The sequence below is a fragment of the Rhinolophus ferrumequinum genome, chromosome 3 (assembly GCF_004115265.2).
Source record: "Rhinolophus ferrumequinum isolate MPI-CBG mRhiFer1 chromosome 3, mRhiFer1_v1.p, whole genome shotgun sequence".
Classification (NCBI taxonomy): domain Eukaryota; kingdom Metazoa; phylum Chordata; class Mammalia; order Chiroptera; family Rhinolophidae; genus Rhinolophus; species Rhinolophus ferrumequinum.
The window spans coordinates 51,674,829-51,697,193 of record NC_046286.1 but is presented as its reverse complement, the minus strand read 5'-3'; positions in this window follow the sequence as shown (position 1 = coordinate 51,697,193).

Below are 22,365 nucleotides of genomic sequence, written 5' to 3'. Positions count from 1 at the left end.
GCTTTCAGTTTTATATCTCACATATCATTGAAATCATATGGTTCTTGAGTTTTTCTGTCTGACTTATTTCGCTTAGCATAATAATCTCAAGATCCGTCCATGTTGTCACAAACGGTACTATTTCATCTTTTCTTATGGCTGAATAGTATTCCATTGTGTATATATACCACATCTTTATCCAATCATCTATCGAAAGACACTTTGGTTGTTTCTATGTGTTGACCACTGTAAATAAAGCTGGAATGAACATCGGAGCACATATATCTTTACGGATAATTGTTTTCCAATTTTTTGGGTAGATACCCAGGAGAGGGATTGCTGGGTCATATGGTAATTCTATTCTTAATTTATGAGGAACCTCCACACTGCCACCCATAGTGGCTGCACCAATATGCATTTGCACCAACAGTTTATGAGTGTTCCTTTTTCTCCACAGCCTCTCCAACACTTGTTACTATTTGTCTTGTTGATGATAGCCATTCTAACTGGGGTGAGGGGATATCTCATTGTGGTTTTTATTTGCATTTCTCTGATGATTAGTGATGTTGATCATCTTTTCTGCAATTCTTGATTCTATGATTTTTTTCCTACAAGTGACTTCGAGCAATTAATAAGAAAATAGAAAACGTGAAAAGAAGATTCTTGAACTTTACAAGTAATATGTTCACAAGAAGGACTTCAAAGGACTTATTGTTTCCATGTCTCAAAAATCTATGGGCTAAGTGGCAGTTTAATAGGTAGAGATAATTTGGGGCCATGCTATTGGTGGCAGCCCAAGTATTTCATGATAGTACCAAAAATAATGAACATTTATTGAGTCAGGTCCTATGCTAACTTTTTAACATGCATCATCTCATTTCATCCTCCCAAATATCCATTTTTTCATGCAAGAAAACAGGCTCAGAGAGGTTACTTGTCCAAGGTTACACAGGTATTTGTGGCAGGGTGGGGTTATCAACCCGGGAGATTTGTCTAGTAAGTCGAGGCTCATGGCTACCTTCCCATATTCTCTAATGGAGTCATTTTACTTATTCTAGTTTGTGCCCACTCATTTAGCAATTGCACCTGTAAGCTCTTCCTTACTCACTGAAAATCTTGGATTTATCATGAGAAATAAATTCATCTCCCAGTCATATACTCTCACTACTCCAGATACCTTTTCATTTTACAACTTGTCATAGTCATCATTTTACATTCGTGTTGTGATTTAATTAGTGTCAGTATTAGTTACCTACTGATGTAACAAATTACTCCAAAACTTTGTGGCTTAAAGCAACAATCATTGCTTACTATCTCTCATGGTTTCTGTGGTTCAGGAATTGAGATAGGGCATGACATGGATGACTTGTTTGTGCTCCATGATGTCTGAACCCTCAGCTGTGGCTGGGATCACCAGGGGGCTTGCTCACTCTAGTGCCTGGCAGTTGATGCTGGCTGTCAGCTGAAGGCCTAGCCGGGGCTTTAGTGGGAACATCTACACATAGCCCTTCCATCACTCCTGGACTTTTCACAACATGATGGCTGCTTCCATGAGTAAATATCCCGAAGAGAGAACAGCAATGCTGAAGCTTCATTGCCTTTCTTGGGTGGGTGGATGGTGCTGCTTTATGAAGATATAATTTATATACCAGGCAGCAAGTGTATTACACACTCATTGCAAGTGTATTGAATATTTTTCAGTCCATACCACTGGCATTTATGTAAATGAAAGCATAATTAAATAAAATATATTCTAATACCACAATTAATGATAACGTGAAGATAGTTCACTGTTGTTGAGGTATTCCATAAGTCATTGCAACATCTCTGACTATGGTGCCTTATTTAAAAGTTGGGTCTTTGATTGGAGAAAACGTATGTTGAGTGCCTGAGTACCACTCCAATACACATACATACTCTGTATGTTTGTCAGGAAATTTCTGTGTAGTATATGTGACTACCTCAAGAGTAGTCACTCAAAATAAATGACAATGTGGCTTCTGTTAGATAGAGCAAGGAGTTCCAGCTATCAACCCTACTGACTGGCTCTCCTATAATTCATCTACCCACTTCATTGAAAATAAAACTCTAATTTTTTCAGGTATCTGACTGAAATATGAGCAGAGAAGGTGGAATTTCTCCCCACTTTTCCTAACTCCAAGGAGTGAACAATGAAGTGAAGCCCACAATGTTCTTTCATGCCTTGGGAAATATAGTGTGAGGGCAAGAAGCTTGGAGGTACTGCAACCATTTTTTGACCATGAGGGAAGAACAAACACAGTTGGCTTCCCCTGCTGGGGAAGAAGCTAATCCAGAGAGCCCTGAGGTTTTTGAGCAGCTGAAGTAACCAACTCTGAAACTTTTACTTCAAAGAATCTTGATAAGTGAGATACTAAAATGTCCTTAATGTACAAGCCACATTAATTCACATATTTTATCATTTGAAGTAGAACTTTTCCTAAATGGCAAATTCTTGTGAAAGAACAAATCATATTTATCCCTATTAGCAGCAAAATAAAAGTATACAACTACTTGCTCTCATTAACAGTAGTGCTATAAACTGAATTAATTTTAAGATTATTATAATTCACAGTTTTTCTTTTGGGAAGTTAGTGCCAGTAACAGTGTTTAGACCTTAGGCCATGATGGTTGTGTGTTAAATATTAAATTAAGATTAAACTAAAAATGATTTACCCAAGCTTTGAACTTGATGCTTTAAGATATTAGAGGAGACAGGGAGAAAACTCTGAAGATCTGAGCAAATGATTTAGAAAATAAAAAAGTTGGGAATTAGAAGCTATAAAATATCTCTATGGAAGAGGCACAGACTTCTAGACTAGGGATCATTTTATACTCCTGAATTGAGTGCAGGCCTCTCACTGAAGTCAATCAGAGTTAGACACAAAAATCAATGTCAGGGTCCTTCTCTGAAACCGTAAATGAGGAAAGCTGAAAAATGTGAACTATTTCTTGATAAATGTCTGTGAGTACACCAGCCCTTCAAGGAGGTTAGGTGTTTGATGGAAATGGATGTGCTTGAGACTCTCATATTGCTGGATAAATTAACAAAAAAGAGAGAATCCCATTTATTATCTTTCTTTAAGCTTGAAATAATTTTTTTTTTAAATAGCCCTCAGAACTTCTTCAATTATTATTTTTTCCAGGTGGTTGAGTATTTTAATGAATAATACTCACTCCTTAAAAAAGAAAAATGGTATAAGATTAGACTTTTTTCTTTCCAATAATGTTAGAAGAAAATTTCTTTCCTACCAGGCATACGCTGAACCTGTGGGTCAGAGGTTAATGTCTGTGCTCTCCTGTTTCTTGAGTAGAAGTATTAGTTTAACACGCACTGCACCAACCACTGCACTGAATCTCCTTGACTGTTAGAAAGGGGATGAGGAAGGGAGGTCAGAATTTGGCAATGTGTAGTCCCTGAAAACCATTGTCAATGTATTTTGTCATGGAGGGTCAAGGGGATCATTAAGAAAACAACTTCTAAGTTCTGACATGGTTGATTACAGAGGGAATTAAATAAATTTTTGACTCAATCTTAAGTTACAAAAATTTTCATAGGCTTTATCAGGTCAGTTCTGTAATTTATAAACTCTTCATTTATAGGGATAAGTGGTTATTGTATTTTGTTGCTGTCTTTTTTTTTGTGGAACACATTTCATCATTTTTATTGGAATTTTATTACTCTATAATATTTATTAAGTTGGTGTCAGAGATTTACACTATGCATCATTTTAGGGTCTGCTATATGAGGTCAAGGCAATTTTAATAAAAAGTAATAGCATTGATCTGTTGATGCAATGATCTAAGTTTTTTTTGTTTATGTGAGAATCATAAGAGCTGCTTAGTGGATAAAAACCAAAGGTGTTGACAGTCTAGTATTTGTAGTCAGAGTCCTCAAGAAATTTTCAGACAGTGATTTTCATAGTGTTGTGTGGAATTGGGCTTTACAGATCATGTATTCAGCCCTCTCTCTTACACCTGATGGACTGGAGGAGCCCCTAAGAAGTTCATTGTCTTGTCAAGGACCATACATACAGTGAGTTAGTGGAATAGGAAGACTATCCATATCTTCTGTCCCCTGACTAAAGATCTTTAGAATATATCATAATACTCATCTCCAATAGCGTCAAAGCTCCATAACAATCTACTGGGGGGGGGGCTATCATTTTATAGTATCTAAATTCTTGTTTTTCATTGACATTTGCATGATTACAGGTTCAATGAAATTAACATATCGGTACACAAAATTTGCATTTATTACTTTTGTCTTAGAACAATCTCTTTAAAATTTCAAGCTTATTTCTGGTTCCAGTGTTTTGGGGTTTACTAAAGTATTGCACAATCTACTTATAATATAGCTTCTCTGGGTTTTAGTGGCTTCGTTGTAAAATGAGAATGTTGCTATAATTGGTCTCTAAGATCCAGCCTTATAATTCTATTAATTTGTATACAATTTCCACTTGTTCTTTGAATGAACCCTTCCTGGTATTTGTATTTCATTGTGTTTTTCTCATTGGGGAATAGAGGTTTTCTTTATGTATGTAAAATAATTTTAGGCATGGATGATTAGAAATGTTTTTCGGCAAGTGGCCTCTTTATCCCTGAAATAAATTGGGTTTAAGACTGACCCTGAAGGTAAAACCACTGTAGCCTTTTAGAATGCCCTAGAGTCTGGATTAGAAGTAAGGTCTTTGGGCTAGCCACTGTCTTTCATGTTCTGTAATGCAAGTGTCTCTTTTCTGATCGCTCAGTGTTTAAATTGTCAGGTACCAGAGATGCAGAGCCATGCCTCCTCATTCTACCATATTCCACCACCGCCACCTGCCTGTACTTACTGAACTGACACTCTAAATAAACTATGGCCTCATTCTCCAAAGTTCCTAGGGCCTTAAAGTCCTTCGTTGCCCACAGCTCCTGGGTATATCAGGGGTGGTCCGGTTACTAGCTTGTCAAAGACTCCTCAGATTGAGGTGATGGGTCTGGGAATGAATGCACTGACGAGTGTGAACATGTATAATACCAATGATAGGGTTTGAAGTGGGAGTCAGTGGTGCTGTAACTCCACCTACTGGCTTTTCTAATGTATCAGTGTGAGGTAATTATATTGATGATGGTGAAGAGAAATAAATAGTAAATACCACTGGGAAAAACTGGAAATCTGTGCTCGTCATAGATACAACAAAGGAGGGAAAATTCAAAATTTAATTTGGCCATGAAAAAAATATTACAGTACTTTTGTGATCTAATTTTAACTAGATTTATTTTTTGAGCAGCAAAATAACAGTTATGTATATAACTAAGTACGTCACATAAGTTCTATTCTGTTTCTTTGATTCCAATATTCAATTTTACTCATGTACTCATCAGTGTTCTTTTAATCTAGTCCCATACTCACACAATAGGATTGTTGTTTCAGATCTTAAAAAAATTAGATTGTATCCTGGCCAAGGTAATTTTGAGTTTAAAGATTTTGTGCAAATGCTATTGAATGCTCACTTGAGAACTATCAAGTATAATAGGCAGATCTTGAGAAGCATTTTGAAACAGGGCTTTTCGTCACACATTAATTCTTCAAACAAATTTTAAAAAATAATATTTCTTGTTTGTTCCTACATTGCAAAAGTAAGAGAAATAGAGGAAAACTTAATATATGAAATAATTATTTACCTATACTCACACCACAGGTGCTTAGGTAGATAAGCACCAGTAATATTTTGGTATAAACTTTACTTTTTTTTATATGCATAAGCACTTTTTCCCCTGGATTCAATACTATTATCAACAGACTATTTCTTTTTTTTTTTTTCTACTTTAAAATATTAACTTTTCTGGGTTTCAGAAGATTCATCAAAAAATGAAGGTATTGCTATAATTGATCTCTGAGTTCTACCTCCCATGGTTCTTTGAATCTTTATTAAATTTTCACTTATTATTGGATAAAAACTCTTGCATACCAATATAAAAAAATTTTGAAACCATTATTTCATACCTAACAATGTTTTGTGAACATTTCTATGTCATTTGAATATTATTCAATAATATGATTTTTAATCTTGGCTTGTGTTAGTCTATTATATGATTATATCATAAAGTTTAAGTTTTTACCAATTTTTTTAAACATTAAGGCTTTTTTTCTAATTTTCCTGTTATATTTTATGTTCAATTATTGTCTTTGTAAATAAACCCTCTTTCACATATCTGATGATTTGTTTATAATAAATGTCTAAGAATATAATTTATAGGTCAAAAGATTCCCCGAATTTATGTGTTTTATAAATACAGCAAAAACTACCGTTAGAAATGATGTACCAGTTTATATACTCCTGAATTGTAGCTCAGCATATTATTATTTAAAAATATTTATTAATCAAGTTTAATATGATAGATAGTACATTGTGTTAATTTATATTCCTTTGTTTACTAAAGTTTTCATATATTTATTAATCACTTGTATTCCTTTGTACATTTTTGTGTGAGTATTCATCTATTTTATTGATGTCTTCACTTATTATCATATCATAAGTATTGCAGATATATTTTCCTGAATTTATTCCTTGACACTAACTGTCTGATCCTGGGCAAAATGTTTGTGTTGCCTGTGCCTCAATTTCTTTAAATTAAATTTGGACTAAGCCAGTCTATATTTTCAGTTAATGTCTTCTAGATCTGAAAACTGGCTCAGATTTGGGGACTGAGTGGGATTATGACTTTTCATTGGTATCACCTTCCTACTTTTCTGTTCTTGCCTTTTTCCCTGGTTGTAGAGGTTAAGTAGCACCATCTTTGGCTGCATGTCTATTTTGCCTTTAGATCTATCAAGCTCTATTACAACTCCTGCAAGTCAAAGCCCCTGGGTTGCCCGTCTGACCAGTTGTTCAGGTACTTTTGGCTTCTGGCTTTCGGTACTAAGCACCACCACCTATACTCTCCTTGCCATGGATATTAACAAGCCAGGCTCTGTGGCCACCTCTCCCATAGTCAGCACTGGCCTGCAGAGATGGCCCCCATAGAATTTCTTAGTGATGCTAGTGTTCCTTTCTCATGGCCATGCTGGATTGTACCTGAACTGGTGTCCTGTTCTTCCAGTGGAACATAATCCTCTGATGGATATTCCAGCTGTAACTAAAAAGTTTATTCCAGCAGGCCCACTTCTCTCAGCCCCTTTATTCTCTACTCTACTACCTGTCAGGAAAGTCAAGCATTACCACCTCATTCAGCATGGGCTCTTCAGACTTCCAGGAGTCATTCTAACAACAAATATACCCATCCCCTGTGGTTCCTACCAGGTTGTTAGATCTCATGCCCTGAGAAAGTGCCCCAAGTCAATAAATCCTTGTATATCCAATCTTATTTTGCAGCCCCTTTGATTAAACCCCCTCTAAATTCAATGCACTCTCCTGGCTCTGCTGGTGTGAAATAGCTATTCTTTTAGCTTTTTGTGTGTATAGTCTCCTTCCTCCTTTGTTGGTCCCAGCATAGCCCCATGAAGGTTATGCTGGGATTGAACTCTAGTCAACAGGCTGGCAACCAGGAGAATGACTGTGGCAGCTTCTGAGAAGGGCTCCTGTTGCTTTGCATAGGAGAGGCCTCTGCAGTATCTTCCAGTACCAGGAATTATGGGTCAGGGTTCCATGGTTTTCTGCCCAGGGCTTTAACCTTAAGACAACAGACCTTCCTTGACTATTATCTGTGGAGCTCTGCGATTTTAACTTTCAGAGCTTTAATTTGCTGCTCAACTGTGTCTTTTCTTCCACTTTGTAAGCTATTAAACTGGCCAATGGTTCTCATACTGAGCTTTTAACAGCTTTTTAGTAGCACCCAGTTTCTTGTTATTCTTTCGTAGTTAGCAATACAATTTATCAGTAACCAGCCAACTCTGCTGTCTTTGTAGGTATTGTTCCTTTTTATCTTCCAAATACCTTGTACGTCACCATTGATGACCTTAGGAAGTGGGCTGCCTTCTGCCAGGGGCTACCCATGTCCCATCGCACCACTCGGAATGACACCATCTTAGCCTCCTGGACAGTGAGTGAACTCATCTCGAAAACCCATCTTATTGCTTCTTATCTTGGACCACAAGTGGCACCACTTGTGCTAGTTCAGGTCCTCAAGGAGCAGGCACCAAGACAGAATTAGACATATACAGAGGGTGCCCAAAAAATGTATACCCATTTTAAGAAAGGAAAAAAAAATTATTAAAATTATGCTGATGGTAACCACTTTGAATACCTCTTGTAATTGCAAAAATCAAAAGTGACTTATATTCATCAGTTGTTATTGGTATATATTCATTATTACAATTTTAATACAGTTTTTTTTTTCCTTTCTTAAAATATGTATACTTTTTTTGGCACCTTCTGCATATTAGTTGCCTATGGCTGCTCTAACAAATTACCATACATTTAGTAGTTTCAAACAACACACATGTACTCTCTTGAAGTTCTGAAGGCCGAGTTCTGAAATCAGTTTCACTAGGCCAAATTCAAACTGTGGGCAGAAACTCACGCCCTCCAAAGGCGGTAGGGTAGAATCTGTTATTTGCCTCTTCCAGCTTCTGGGGGGCTTCTGGCGTACCTCCACATTCCCAGCATCTTCAAATCTCTCTCTCACTGCCAGTCTTCACATTGCCCTCCCCTCTGCTTGTGCTTATGTCAAATCTTTTTTGGCCTCTCATAAGGGCATTCATGATAGCATTTAGGGCCCAAACAACCGGGTAATCCAGGATAATCTCCTCATCCCCAAATCCGTAACTAATCACAACTGCAAATATCCTTTTTCCAAATAAGGTACATTTACAGATTTTAGGGATGATGACCTGATATCTTTGTATATTAAAAAGTAGCCTGGCACAACATGTAAGATTTTTATTGGGAAAATACCTATGAAGAAAAAAGGGGAGGGAACTAGAGACAGTGGGGAAAGCCTTCAATGCAGTTCTCACATCTCTGAAAGAGAGTGAGAAGGAAGGGACAATGTATATAAAGTGTTTCGGACTGCCATGCAATTGCAGAGAAATTTGCCCAGGCTGACAGTGAGTCCCTGAGCCAGAGTACTCCACTGGAAAAGTCTTGTGTCTGTAGGAATGGGTCTGCATCCATAAACTCATTTGCAAAGTTGTTGGATTGGTGCAGGCCATTGGAAGTGAGCATTAGACAGGAATGTGGTTGTGGATCCAAATAGCAATAACTTGAGCCCTCAGTCAGTTATGCTCCCTGAAGCAGGAGATCTGAGCAGTGCATTTTCATGGCTGCCACGTCTTTCCCTCAGATCTTGTTGTCAATCTTCACATTTATAAAGGTCCCTGATTTGCAAGGCAACACATTAGCCATTAACTACTGATTAGTTTAGACTTATACCTATCTCTCCTTCTACAAAAAGTGGAGCAGAGATTATCACCTCGCGTTCTGTGCAGTGGGAGGATTTCCCTTCCTCACTGCCTTTCAAGAACACCTTAAGTGGGGCTGTAATAAAGCAGTGATCTACTCTTGGCTGGTGATAGAATACCTTGTAGACTTATCCCTCAAACAAGCCTGTGTTTTTTCCTCCTTTATCAACTAGTTGTAAGGCACTGCTTATGAGTTCACACAAGTGCGTCAGGGAGAGACATCAAGGCAGGAGGAGTAGGTCCCATGCAGTCTGCTTCTCCAACTCATGGGATTTACCTGTGCTGTCTAGGCCACCTTGAGCCTGATCTTCAGTGTATTGTTTTAATGTAAGAGTGGAATGCTGCTGCACGTGTCCAACTGAATCATTTGACACATCCAATAAAGTCCCATGTGTGATGGACAGCTCTGATCACATAGGCACATGGTGTCTTGTGTCTTAGCCAGACTGAGTTCCCAGCCAAGACCTGCTTTTCAAATGAAGGCTGGTTGTTAGAAAGTGATAACATGTCCTTAGTCCCAAATCCTCCAATCTGTGTTGTGACTCTTCTGTTGAAACTTCTGTCTGCTGAAGTCACTTCAAATATCATTGACTCTGCTTGTCATGAAGCCTAACTGGCAGGGCCACTCACACCACCGCTGGTGCCCAGTGTTGAGGCTTCTCTTACTCTGGGACCCACTTAAAACTGGCAGCTTTATGTACTACTTTATAAGTGAGTTGGAACAACACATTGAATTATGGTATATATTCTCTTGAAAATCTAAAAAAGGTCTATTAAGCACTGTGCCTCTCTCTTCATTGTAGGCATGCCAAATGCATACTCTCATTTTAGAGAGTCTATCCTGACCTGCCATAGGCCAGCGCTCCTCTAGCAACTTCATCTGTGTAGCAGGTCTCTGAACTTTCAAGGGGTTTATCTCACTGCCATCTGGCATTCTTGTGACTTTCAAAAAGCATCTTCTTTTACTACTTCCTGATTACCTGGTCTAATTAGCACATTGCTATCAATGTAATGAACCAGACTGACATTCTGTGGAATATCAAGGCAATCAAGGTCCCTCTAGAATTTAAGACTGAGAGCTAGAGCTGACATAGCCTTGAGGTAAAAAATTGAAGGTGAATTACTTCTAATTTTATCTATTACCTGGTAGAGAAAAGAAAATTTTTACTGGGTGGGTCAATAACTGCCTAAAAGATGTCAAGGCCTGTGATGATACCACATTGGCAACAGCAGGTGCAGTTGGTATCACAACCTGATTAATTTTATAATACATAGATGTTCCTGAATATACCTCTGACTTTTGCACCAGGTAAATAGGGAGGTAAAAGAGGATATGATAGGAAACATCACATCTGTGTCTATCATGTATTTGATGGTGGCACTAATCTTTATAACAGTGAGAGATATACTATTGCTTTCAATAGTGTGGTAGAAAGTAAAGGGAGCTTCTTATCATAATGGCCCTTACACCATGGGATATAGAACCAGTGTGCAGATATCCTTAATTTTGGAGGAAAATAACCAAAAGGTGGGTCTGGAGTCCCAGTGGATCAACTGTGAGATGGAGGCCAAGACTCTGTCTCTCACTTTCACAAACAAGCCCCTCTGACTGACCAGGTGGCATTTCAGCTGTCTGGTGGAGAGCATCAGTTCAGAGTAGTATCTGTTAACCTCGGAATGTCTGAGTTTTTCCCTTTGTCCAGTGCATATCCATCCTGATGCATGGCTACATGTCCCTCTGGGAAGGCTTGCAGGAAGAGTTTTAGTAAATACTTGTGACCATGTACAGGGTCTTCCTCGAGCCCCTAATCAAGGGACTCTGGGTGTGCAAATTGACTTAAGTTGAGGAGCCAGATAGGTGCCCTTTTATCCTCACAATGACTCACATTATGTTTCTGCCGCTAGATCTAAACCTTTTTCACTTTTATGTGTCACAGAATATTTTAATAGCCGACCATTTTTTTCATTCCTCAGCATGTTCATACTTAATTAGCCACCACCAGAGATCATATTAGGTTAAACGACTTTGATTACTGCTCCACCCAATTGGCTTATTATGGTAATTGCACACAGGAAGTCTCTAATGATTACACAATGCCACCTGGTCTTTATCCATCTGGAAATTAAGCTAGGAAGCCCGATTTTATGGCATCTGCAGTCATCATCTCTAGCCTACGGAGAAGAGCTACCGTAGAGCTTTTTGAGAATGTTGGTCTTCTCTACATCAATGCGTTTGTTAATACCTTGGTGAAGGAGACGTCCTCTGGGCCCTACGAAGAGGAGTGGCTAGAGGTGGCTAAGCACATTGCACATTGTAGTTTTATTCCAATGTCATCTCCCTAAGTCTTCACACTCCATCTTCTATTTGATGCCGGGGTCTGACATCTCATCATTGTCCTTAGGCTACTAATGAGCTCATACTTTAAGTTTTATGCATCATTTCTAGGTGCTTTGTATTTGGATTTTTTTTCTTTCTGGTTATATAGGCTGCCAGATTGCAAGAAATATGTTAGTCTATGGTCGAAGATTAATGTTTGCATTAGTTCGAATGTCCTTTCCCTTTATTCATATTTTATATTTCTGTTGACTACAAAAACCTTATTGTGATTTAATTATCTTAAATATTTCTTACCATATTATTAATATTGTTTAAAGTTTTTTAGAATAACCCTTATTATTGACTCACAACTAAGTTTTAATCTTAGATTTTTAATGTTTTTGTAAATCTCTCTGATTATCTTCTGCATTCTAGTGAGTTTCTCAGTCCTGTCTTCCTATTTATTAGTTCTCAGTTAGACTGTGTACACTGGACAGTTCATCCACTCCATTGCATTTCTCACTCCAATTGCTATATCTTGTATTTCCAACATCTTAACTTAAAAATTTACATGTCTCTCTCTTTTATTTACCACTTCTCATTCTTTTCTTCTTCTTTTTTAAAATTGAAATACCTTTGTTTTTCTCATTGGATATTTGCAATATATTTATTTAAAATTTTTTGTCAAGTTTTTATGAGATGGATTTTATCTGGAGCAAATTCCTGCACCAATTGTTTTGTTGTTTTGTTGCTTTGTCTTTTCTAGCATTAGAATTTCTATTAGTATTTTATTACTGCATAACAAATAACCACAAACTTAGTGTCTTAAAACAATATCTATTTAATATCTCACACGTTTCGTGTTTGGAAATCCAGGCACAGCTCGATGAGTCCTGTTATCAAGATATAACAGGCGACAATTAAGATTTTAGCCAAGGCTGAGGCCTCATCTGAAGCTTGAAGTCTTCTCTTAAGTTACATAGTTGTTAGCATAATTTATTTCCTTGCAGCCGCAGAACTCATGGTGGCTGGCTTCTTCAAGGCCAACAGGAGAAAACGTCTCTGATATCTTTTAAAGAGCTCACCTAATTAGGTTAGGCCCACCTAGGATAAGCTCATTTTTTATTATCTCAAAGTCAGTTGATTAGGGACCTTAATTACATCTCCAAAAATCGCTTCACCTTTGCCATATAATGTAACATAATTCCTAGAGTGCCATTCATCGTATTCACAGGTTCTACCTACTCTCAAGGGGAGAGGAGTACAGAGGGCTTGTACACCCAGTGATGGGAATCTTGAGGGTCACCTTAGAATTCTGCCCATCACATATGTATTATAAATTATTTGGGGGGGGGGGTGCATTCATTTTCAGTGGGAAGTATTATCTCCTACTTGCTTTCTTTACCCATGTCTGAGGAGTTGTTCCGCGGCCTCCATTCAGCCCATTAGCCTCAGTCCAGAACCAGGTCTTATATATATATACATATATATATATTATTTTTAGCGATAGTGATGGTGAGGATGCTAAATAGAGGTAGGAGAGAGGAAGGTGGCCGGCATTAGTTTCTGTTCTAGAGCCTGTTCAAAGCCTTCTGCTGCCCTAGTTTGGGCTATAATCCCAGGCAGTATTCTATAAGAATATATGTTTTAAATTATCTATTCTCTTTAGGCTTCATTTCAGGAGTGGGAACAGCCAAAATCTAGACCTTGGCTTCGAAAGGTGAACACAGCACTGGTTTTACGTGAAATTTTGAGTTTTCTTGTTCCCCACTGTCAGATTTTGGCCCAACGCCCAACCAAGCTGTGGGTTCAGTCTCCACTGACCTCTTTGCTTTTCTGTCCATTTCTAGTCCAACATGATGTTTAACTGTTAAGTTCTTTTGCTATTCTAATTTTATATTACTTTTCTGTCATTTGTGTACCTCTAAAATAGAAACATTTTTCAAGTATGAGCTCATTATGACATTTTCATCCAGAGGTCCTTATGTGTGGGAATTTTTCCTTATAAAATGCATTTGGTTTGTTAATGTTTCTGATCTCAAAATAAGCATTATTGTGATTTAATGAGTGAGCTTAGCCCATTTACATTTATTGCTTTACAAATAAATGTGGTCTTTCTGTTATATTGGCCATGGCTGAGAGTCCTGTTAGTGGACATGAAATAGCAATGAGAACCCATTCATGAACAGATCTAGTGAATAGATTCTATTCCCTCTGGATTACTGTGTTGATTTTGCCCCTTAAAGATATTTCAACATTTATAAAAATATTATCACAGTCTCTATTTTCTAGAAGAAAGTTGATTAATTTAATAAAACTCTACATGAGATTTAAGTGCAGAATAAGTCTTGGTTTTCCTCAGAAGAGCCTGCCTGCAGAACTGTGTTGCTGCTGGCTGTGGTCTTTCTTCCAAAGACTTTTGGTGTATACAAGGCAATGGCTTATTTTAGCTGTTTTCTTCTATTGCTATCCAGGTCTCCAACTGCCTGCTGCTTGTACCTGTTGAGTAAAGAGATTTTTTAAAAATAAACTTTTAATTTAAAATACATTTACATTTACAAAAAAAAATTACAAAGATAATACAGAGAGTTCCTGTGTACTCCTCACCCAGTTTCCCCTAAGCTTAACACCTTATATAAAACATGGTACATTTTCAGAAGACTATATGATACTTCATTTTAACTGAATTCTAGACTTCATTCAGATTTCACGAATTTTTATACTAATGTCCTTTGTGTGTGTGTGTGTGTGTGTGTGTGTGTGTGTGTGTGTTTTAATTAAAGTTTATTGGAGTGACAATTATTGGTAAAATTACATAAGTAGATGAAGGTAAAGGGGTTCAAATATATGGTGATGAAAACACATTGTGATGTATTACAGAATTGTACACTAATGTTCTTTTTCTGTTTCAGAATCCAATTCAGAATAACAGATCACATTTAGTCATGATGAATACATTTTGAAAACTAACATAAACTCAAAAGTAACATAGATCACAGCATTGGTGTCATGTTCAGTTGTGCCTTCTTATGGATAGGGATTTATCACTAATACAGAAAAGAAGTGTCAGGAATTCAGAACAGGTCAAGCTGACCCAAAGAAGAATCTCAAGATGGATAGCAGGCCATTTAATATGCCAGAGGGCTGGAAACTCTAAGCTGGTTTCCCTGGCTACAGGAAGACTCCCTACTCAGTGGAGATAAATGACCAATTGTTGAACATTTGAATAAGTGATCAGGGAATGTACCATGTGTTAATATTGGGGGTGTATAGTTACTAAAAAGGCAAACTCTCTTTAGAGGCCAATAGGTAAGTAAAAGAAGATATTCTTTACAAAGATACAGCCTGAATTATCAGGGAAATCTTACCTACATGTACTTTTCATACTCTTGTACCCTTACTAGTAGCTAGGAGAGGTGAAACTTTTCAATACTAAATGCCCCACTCTTAGCAGACCAAATGCTCACAGGATTCAGAGAAATGCATAGAGTGACACTTCGGTCTTGAGTGAGACACTCCAACCCACACAGAATCCAGTGGAATTTAGGAATGGCTTTTCTGACCTCCAGCTCTTCAGGCGCAAATCTTGAGCTGCTTTATGATGCTTTCCTTCTCACAGTTATTTTAGGAAATTCAAAACCTCTGCTTCTTCTAACCTTCTCTACTTTCTCTTCACACCTCCCAGCTGATACTGACTTCAGTTTTCTCCTCAGCCTCAGGGGAATTATTATTCTATTTTAGATAAGGTTGGGATTGTGTAGAGGTGGCTGCCTTTTGGACTGTGTGGGAGGGGAAGCTGCAAAGGGATCCGACATATTACTCAGATATAGTACAGTGCAGATTTCCTGTGTATTGTTATGCTAAGAGCACCCAGGTTACTTTCTCTAGCTTTAGTGGCAATACCAAATGACTGCTTTTCTTCTCTTTGCTTGGGTATGTAATAGGAAGCTGGAAGAGAGCTGGAAGGGAGCTGGTGTTTTCAGGACCAGGAAGGGAAAGTGGGGGAGTGCGATGAGGATGAGGAAGAAACTGTTCTGCTTTACTTTTTATGTGCTTTTGAGTTCTTCAGACTTGCCAGTTTCTCTCTCTTTTCTTCCTCCAGTATCCTAATTTGGACTCAGTGTGTGGGCTTGTTTTTCTCCTCTGGTGAATTGGGAAGTCTACACTCTATTTTTGATTGTACTAGTGGTTATTTTCGATTTCTTATACCATATTTGAAGCTTTTTCTCACTGCTGAGCAATGTCAAAAAGGAGCGAATGTTTATTGCAGAGCTGCAATTCAAACCTAAGCAGTTTTATTCCAGCATTGTTTTTCTTAATTATTAAGCTCTTAAGCTATACAATGATGTTTCAATCATCTTCTCATTTAGCTTTTAGCATTATTGCCTCATCTTTATATGCTCCTGGGGTATTCCTTGCCTAAGTTTATCTCAGCCAGCACAAGATGGGTTATTTTATTGGAATACCATTTATCTGAAGATTTGGGAAAGTATAGTTGAATCTTTGTTGTCATATATATTTACAAAGTAATCAGCAGTATTTCAGTTCTGTACATATCTTCTGCGCACATTATGCGTGTGTGAGAGAGATTACTTAGAAAAAAGAAAATAGGCAAAGAGTGTATGGAAAATTTGGTATTTTATGTAGTCGTTGAAGTAATTAGTACTAGATTATCATGGTAAATGAAACAAAGTGGGTTATGCCATGGTGTTAAAAACATATGGTCATGTCATCCGCCTTATGAACTTTGCAAGTCGGTAAGACAAAGGAGCAGGTCTGTGTGATTGTTAACCAAGTCTGTGAGGGTCCACCTACTGTTTCTTTTCTTAAAATAATATTTACCATCCTATAAAGCATTGCTTCATTTCTCCACTTTAACTGCCAACCAACCAACCTCAGCTCCATCAGTCGAATCATTCAAATCTGTGCTGAAATTTTACTATATTAAATGGTAAATTATAATCCTATGACTTTGCTTCCTTCCGTTTCCAACCAAAGGGAGTTTCCTTTTCACAAAAATGTCCTCCAATGTTACCTTTTTATATTTATCTGTCCTCCTTTACCTTACTTAAGTGTCCTCATTTACTTTTTAAAAAATTTAAAAATTACCTGTGTGGCACCTGGATCTGCGAAGCACAAATGAACACAGTGTAAGGACAAAGCATGGTAAGGAAATTGAGAACAATATGAAATCATCACAGATTGCAGTAGATTAAGGCATTATCCGTAAGCGTCCCACAAGGAACCTGACAACAAAGAAGATGATAGCGCTGCCCGACCGTAGCCACTAAATTGATAACAAGTAGTAGTTATCAATTGCAAGGAACTTGGGATGTACTTAGATGCCATTGTAAAAGTATAAGCTTTTATTATTGTAGAGATGTAAATGAATCTAAGTTTTGGTGTCTTTTATGTAAGAAAACAATGAGTAATAACTTCATGAAATAACCATTTTCCCATGCTATTTACAAAGAACTGCACTCACTCTCTTTGTACATGTAAGGTTGTTTTTTGTTTTTTGTTTTCCCAATCTCCAAGATCAGATATTTCTCAGGTTATTCTTCAATAAATAAAAGCTTTCTTTGATTAGCCTTTAATTGTTTAATTCTTCTTTCTCTTGCACTCATCTTATCCTGAAATTCCTGTTATGTATAGGTTGAATATTTCATATGTGTGTTTTAGATACCATTGTTTGTATCTCTTAAATTTCTCTTTCTTTTAAAGGTGATTTTCCTAACCTTTTGTTTCCTACTTAATATATTTAAGTCTTCTTAAACAACACTTTCTGCTATTCTTGGAATTTCAATATAATTCTTTTTATTATTTTTTTTTAACAATATCTTATTTAAAAGAGTTCTGCGTCCAGAAATGGTGAGCTAGCTTATTTGAACAACGGAAGAACTAAACAGAGTTATAAAGCTAATAAAACAGTTATAAGAATATAAACCAAAAAAATCTGATTGAAGGCATTGCAGAGCTACCTTTGTAGAAAGGACTTGCAAGACTAAGATGCAAAGAGAAGGGAAGACCAAGGAGGTGTGTCAGACATTTGGTTCTGTTTTTCTTTTTTTCCTACTAGAAATACAATCAATACCGGTAAATGGGGAGTTCCTCCCACTAGCCAGAATTTCTCCCATTTTTATATGTTATGACTTATTCTATGGGAATCTGGGAAAGGGGATTTGATTTCTATGGTAACACTAACAACTTACCTCCCAGTAGACAATTATGGGACACACAGGGTCCAGAGGGTACAAAAAAGAAAAGACATGGCTGTTTCTGACTTCCAGGAGCTTACAAAGGTTGCCTCCTGAGACAATTCTTTACATCTTCAGAAGGCAGTGTATTAATATTTGATAAATATTGATTGAATAGCATTTATATGTGTTGCATTGGGCTAAGAGTAGAAATACATTTAACAACATATATTCTTTGTCTTTGAGGATTTTAGAGTATAGGCATAAGGGGTGTTGGGAGGCCAGTAGGAATGTTTGGATTCTCCCAGAAGCTGAGACAAGAATTTGACAATTCATTTATTTGTGTTTCTAAATTTAGAAATTTTAGTTTCTAAGAAGAAAATTTAGTTTTGTTAACATTCAACTTTCTAATTTTAAACTTGAGAATAGATAATTTAAATATTTATTTTAATATGCTATCAGATCTGGATAGTAACTCTCTCTCTCTCTCTCTCTCTCCACCCCCCCTTCCTCCCTCTCTCCCTCTGTGTGTGTGTGCACGCACATGTGAAAAGGTGGATGTATTGCTGGTTACATCCATCATGTCACTTCTGCTAGAATAAACTTTTTATATATGTAGCCTGGAGAATATCAGTGTCTATTATCATCTTCTTTTCAACAATAGGGGCCAATATATGAATGTATAATATTAGGTTATATCCCAGTGAGGAAAAACTGAGAGATGTTTCTGAATCAGAGTAGGGAGGTTTGCACCAGTCTGTTATAATGAATGTTGTTCCTGGTCTTTAAATAAAGAGGCATTTATTGCCCATTTTTGCTCTAAGCTGGCATCCTCTATGATGAATTCATTCTGAACTGTAAAACAAAGAGATTTTTCAAAGCATACACTATAAAGAGATGATAGTTTCTAAGAGGGTGACCAGTATGATGAAATATTTCCATTAATCCTAAAGATTTACATTTCACTCCGTGGGATTAAGAAAAAGTTATTCTTTTTGTACAGAGATCAGTAAAATAAATCTCAGTAATAAATGCAAAATTGACTTTTGTAATTCCAAATTAATTAATACTGAAATAATGAAAAGTAGCTCCAAGTCAATATTGATCAAACATTTAAAGTAATTTAAAACCATGAATAACAGCAATACCATCATATAGATATTGTCAGAACTATGAGAGGTGCTGGTGGACCAGGTGACAGGTGGTATTTGTAAGAGATTAGCATCTCAATAGAAACCACTTATTATGGGGCTCCTCAATCTGATAGTTCCATCTATTTACTTCCAGTATCTTTACTTGTCGGTACCTAAAGAGACCTTTAACTTGGAACTCTTTGAGAAGTACTGAGTCCACAATGTGGTGTAAAGTACATAGAGTTCACCGAAAGTTAAATGAAAATGAAAACACCAGCACAGTCAAGGCTTAGCTAGAAAACCCTCCTCCTACTGATGTACCCATCCTAGCACGTGGCATAGAAATTCTGAACTCATGGAAATGGAGGGAAGGCAGAGAAGCCAGGTAGTGAATAGGATACAGTATTAGAGACCCAGGGTAAATCTATGTGGGAAGGAGCCAAGACTGAATGCCAAGACTGAATGTTTAGTGGAGAGCTGAGCCAGGGCTGTGCTGCTGATTTTGCCAAAACAAAAACCCAGAAAGCAGTTGAGATAGCAGTAGGTAGAGACACTGAGTCATCTAAGTTTATCAGGTAAACTGCATCTCTCTCTGGTCTGGGACTGTTTACAATCAGCTGGCTGGATGTGTGGCAGATAAAGTGCTGACTAGAACCTGAGCACTAGAATACTGCAGAGACCACAAATAGGGTGGAGTCCCACAGTCCCTGAGAGGCGATTTTTTCTGCGTTTATTTTCTGGTTTGCCTTGTTTTCGGCTAGTGCCTCTCCTTCTAAGGTCCATATGCTATGCCCATCTTGTTGCTTCCTGATATCTGCACGAACTGCAGTACAGAATTTGAGGTTGGCTTTAGAATAGGCAAGTTTTGAAGGGGGTGCAAATTAAGTGGGATTCAAGAGAAAACACCCAGAATATGGAGTCCTGTTAATAAGTGTCTTGTGGGAACAATAGCATTCTGATTGGGTGAGAGCATAAAAACAGGGAGATCTGAAAGCTGGATAGAATGAGCGCGAAGGCAAACTCCCCACTCCATGGTTTTCCTCAGGACGTCAGTGTTCAATAGTCCTTGGAGTCACATAATAGAGAATAAAAGTGCATCAAATATGAATTACGGTCTAGAAATGTTTCCCAATGCTGGAATTTGCAAGTTCAGAATTTTGGGCTAAGGAATAGCAATTTTATGTGTTAGTATGTATATTAATAGCTCATGAGAGGGAGAAGGATAAAATGGGAGGGAACAATTAGAGAGAGAGGGGAGGAGAGAGAGAGAGAGAGAGAGAGAGAGAGAGAGAGAGAGAGAGAGAGAGAGAGAGAGAGAGAACATCACAGATAATAATGATGGAAACCCAGGCCAGGGTGGAGGTGTCAGGGAGACTTCCAAAAATGGATGTTACCTGAGTGAAGTCCTGACAGCTAAGTGGGAGTTATCCAGGGAGAAAAGGTGGGTGGGTATAGAAATCTGGAGAGGGCTTTCCAAGCAGAGGAAAAAGGCTGTAGATGAGAAAGTGGGACGCAGAGGAAATGCGAATAGTTTGATGTGGTGCAAGTGAGAGGAGAAGGATGGTGAGAGATGAAGATGGAGACATAAGAAAGGGTGAGATCATGAAGCACCTTTTATGGTCCAATAGGGAATTTGGACTTTATCTTAATAACCATGGAGAGCCCAAAAAGATATTAAGTGGTAAAATGTCATGATCTGATTTGTGTCTAGAAAGTCCTTCTGATAGCACTGTGAAGGATTGATTAGAGGTGGGTAAAACTGGAGAGAGAAAACCATTTAAGAGGCAATTGAAGTAGTCTAGGAGAGACTTGGTGGGGGCCTAAAATGCACAAATCAGAGGGGATCTCAAGTTAGTAGGTGGACTGAGGAGATATTAAAAAGGTAGAATCAGCTTTTTGACTGCTCTGGATATTGTTTCTTTTTTTAATTTTTAAATTAAAAAAATTCAGTTTGCTGAGGTAAAATTGACAAAACTGTAAGATATTTAAAGTGTACAAAGGGATGAATTCATATACAGAGTGAAAAGATTCCCTCCATCAACCTAATGCATTAATACATCCATCGCCTGACATAGTTACCTTTTTATTTATTTATTTTGATGAAAACATTTAAGTTCTACTTTCTTAACAACTTTCAATTAGTCAGTACAGTGTTATCAACTCTAGTCACCATATTTTACATTAGACCCTCAGACCTTATTCATTTTATAACTGCAACTTTTCACCCTTTTACCAGCATCGCCCTATTTTTCCCATCCCTCAGCCCCTGACGATCACTTTTGTCGTCTCTGTTACTGTGAGTTCATTTCTTTAAAAAAAAAAAAAATATACATATATATATATATATATAAGTGATACCATGCAGTATTTGTCTTTCTCTGTCTGGCTTGTTTCACCTCGTAGCACAATACTCTCCAGATTTATCTGTTTTGTTGCAAATGGCAGGATTACTTATTTTCAAAGACTGAGTAATAGTCCATATATATATATATATATATATATATATATATATATATATATATATATATATATATCACATTTTCTTTATGCATTCGTCTGTTAATGGACACTTAGGTTGTTTCTATACCTTGGCTATTGTGAATACTGCTGCAATGAGCACAGAAGTACAGATACCTCTTCCAGATAACGGTTTCATTTCCTTTGGAAGTGGGATTGATGGATCAGATGGTCGTACCTTTTTTAACTTTTTGAGGAACATCCATGCTGTTTCCCACAGTGGCTGTACTAACTTACATTCACACCAACAAGGCATGTAGGTTCCCTTTCCTCCACATCCTTGCCAGCATTTACCTTTTGTCTTTTTGGTAATAGACATCCTAACAAGTGTTGGGTGATAGTTCATTGTGGTTTTGATTTGCATTTCCGTGATGAATAGTGATATTGAGCATCTTTTTAGTATCTCTTGGCCATTTGTATATCTTATTTCTTACCTGTTTGCTACTACTTAGGTCTCTGCAATGCTGAAAAAAACAGGAGATGTGGCTTTCTCTGCTTCTCCTCAATATGCATATCTCTGCGAGTGCAGTCTGCAAAAGACCTCCTGTAGGACAACAATCCCTTTTGTGACTACATGGGTGGATATCAAATAACTAGCTGAAATTTGAGTGGGAAAAATATCTTTCAAACAAAGTATTCAATAGAAGGATTCCATTATTTAGATGATTTTATTCTGGTGATTGCCTGCTATCTGACACCATCAACTACCCTCGAGTAACTGCAAGTGAGTTTCAAGGTTTTCGCCTGCAACTTTAAGGAGGTCATTCTAGCTGTCTGTTTAATGCTCATTCATGCTTAAAAATATCATCGTGAGCCTGA